We start from the raw sequence: 2,500 nt of genomic DNA on the forward strand, positions 1-2,500 counted from the left end.
CGACCGCCGAACGAGGCCGGCCCAGCCCCGCCGACGGGTCGCGCCGGCCGGGGGAACGCGGTTGGCTCGCCTGCGGTGGACGATCGAGTAGACCCCGCCGCCTCCGAGGGTCCTGAAAACCCAGTCGCCAGAAACCTCCGCGCACAAATCCGACGGGGGAGAGGGCCGGCGTCCGGGGCGGGGGAGGGCGGGACGGGCGCCGAGGGCCGCCGGCCGCCCGGAACTCCGAGGCGGCCGGCCCGGCGGACGCGCTCCCTCGGTCGCCTCCGGGTAGACCGCGGCCGCCCGGCGGAGTTGGGCGCCGGGGCGGGTTTTCGGCGGAGGCCGGCGCGGCCCGCCCGCCGGCGGGCGGCAACCATCCGCCGGCTCCCGCCGGAGGGACCCGGCTCCCCCCGGCCTCCCCGCGGCCGGGGCCGGAAGGGCCACCCGAGCCGCGCGCTCCGGCGGGCGCGCCGCACGCCGACGGCCCTCCCCGCTCGGACGCGGGACGAAGGGCTCCGAGGGCCGCCCCGGACCCCGCGGCGAGCCGGAGCCGTTCCCCCCGCCGCCCCCGGCGCCGCCGGTCCGCCCCGTCCGGCCGCGCTCCCCGGTCCTCCGCCGCGCCCGGCCGCGGCCCTCCGGGCCTCCGTCGGCGAGGGCGCGGCCGGGCCGCCGAGCCGAGCCGAGCCGAGGGAGGCCGGCCGCGGGCGGGGGCCCGGTCGACCCGGCGCGCCCCGGGGGCCGGTCCGCCGCCTGGCGGCGGGCTGACGTCCCCCGGGCGCGGGCGGGCGCGGTTCCCCCGGTCCGCCCGGCTCTCCCCGGATCCCCGTTCCCCCCGGGGGTTCCGGCCGCGGCCCTCCGTCCCCGGGGGCGAGAGCGGCCCCCCGCCCCCGCCCCGCGGGAGGGCGGCCGCGGGCGGGAGCCGTCCCGCCGCTCTCTCTCCGTTCCCCCCCCCCCGGGGGCCCCGTCCGTCCGCTCCTCCCCGGGCCGACGGCGGTCGGCCGGGGGCAGGGAGGGAGGGAGGAGAGCGGGGCGCCAGGTTAGCGGCCCGCGGGTCCGAACGAAGGGGGGAGCGTGTCGACGCCGGCCGCTCCCGAGGAAGGGTCGGCCGAGTCGACCGGTTTTGCCGGGAGGGCACCGCTCGGACGGAGCGGGGCTCGGGGCCGGCCTCGGGGCTCGGGCCGCCGGCAGCGTCGGAGGCCGCCTCGGCCGACGAGGGTGGACTGACACAACGCAGCGGCCGACGGGACTTTGCTCGATTTGCTTCTGCCCGTTGGGACTGGGGAGGGGGTCTGGCAGTTAAGGGCTGTCACAGGGGTAGTCCCGGGAGACGGTGAGGAGCTGGGGAGGGGGGCCGGCGGTTAAGGGTTGTCACAGGAGTAGTCACGGGAGGCGGTGAGCAGCTGAGCCTTAGATGGGCGATGGGGCCGGGTCACGTCGCCGGCGAGGCCGGTGGGGGGCCTGCTGGCCAGGGAGGAGCTGTGTGTCTGTGGGAGGAAGGGAAGAGGTCACCGGCAGGTGAAGAGGCATTCAGGCGCCGAGGCAATTGGGGGGGCGGGGGGGACAAATAGAGGGAAACTTTTCAAGGCTTTCGTTTTAGCCAACTGTTTTGTTCACAGCTACCCGTACCGCCCGAGAAAGCGGCGTTCGCCGAACCGGGCCCGGTCGCGTGAGAATTCTTCGGGATCGGGGCGTGGACGTTGCGGACTCGGCGCGAAGCCTCTTCGGGAACGCCTTTGCGACTCGCGGACCGTTTCTGGCGAAGCTGCGAATCCGGCCTCTGCTGCGGGCGAGGCGACGGAAGTTTGCTTCTTCGCTTTCCACGCGATCGTGGATTCACCCAATTTACCAACAAACCCAGTGACGGACTTCCCGTCACCTTCTCCTACGAAAGAACCGTCGGCAAAAACGACGGGCTTTTCGGGCCCACCGGTCGACACTCTGAGACCGAGGCCCGTCGTACCTTTGAAGGATCTCCTGACCCTCTTTAATCCTTGCCGGTCACGTTCAGTCGGTCCGGCCACCGTAGGGCTCAAAACTCCAACGGCGTGGGATCAGTCGGGACGTGTCCACCGTGCCAGGGGAAGGATCGAACCGATCACGGAACGGGACGCTTCGGGTTTTCGGAACGGCGGTACGCTTCGGCGTCGGCGTCCCGAAGGGGGCGGCGGGGGACCCGAACCGGCGACGGACGCGCCCGCGGATCCGTCGGGACGGCCGGGACCCGTCCGCTCCTCGCCTTCCCGTGGCTCGGCAAAAGCGCCGAGGCGCGAAACGAACGAAAGAGAACGGGCCGGACGGGGGAGAGGGAGGGAGGGAGGGAGGGAGGGAGGGGACGATTCCCCCTAAGGTAAGGGAGCCGCCGACAAATCTCCCCGGGGCAGAAGATCCCCCGAGGCGAGCTCCCGGGCGGACGCCCTCCGAGGGCGGCCCCGCGCGGGGCGCGGGACGGGAACCCGAAGGGCCGGCGAGCCGGGCGTCGGCGACCGGGCCCTTCCGATCGGGGAACGGGCCGAAGCGG

Source organism: Python bivittatus, unplaced genomic scaffold (genome assembly GCF_059951505.1).
Source record: "Python bivittatus isolate LINGU-HERP-01145 unplaced genomic scaffold, Pbiv_v1 ctg000170_np1212, whole genome shotgun sequence".
Lineage (NCBI taxonomy): Eukaryota > Metazoa > Chordata > Lepidosauria > Squamata > Pythonidae > Python > Python bivittatus.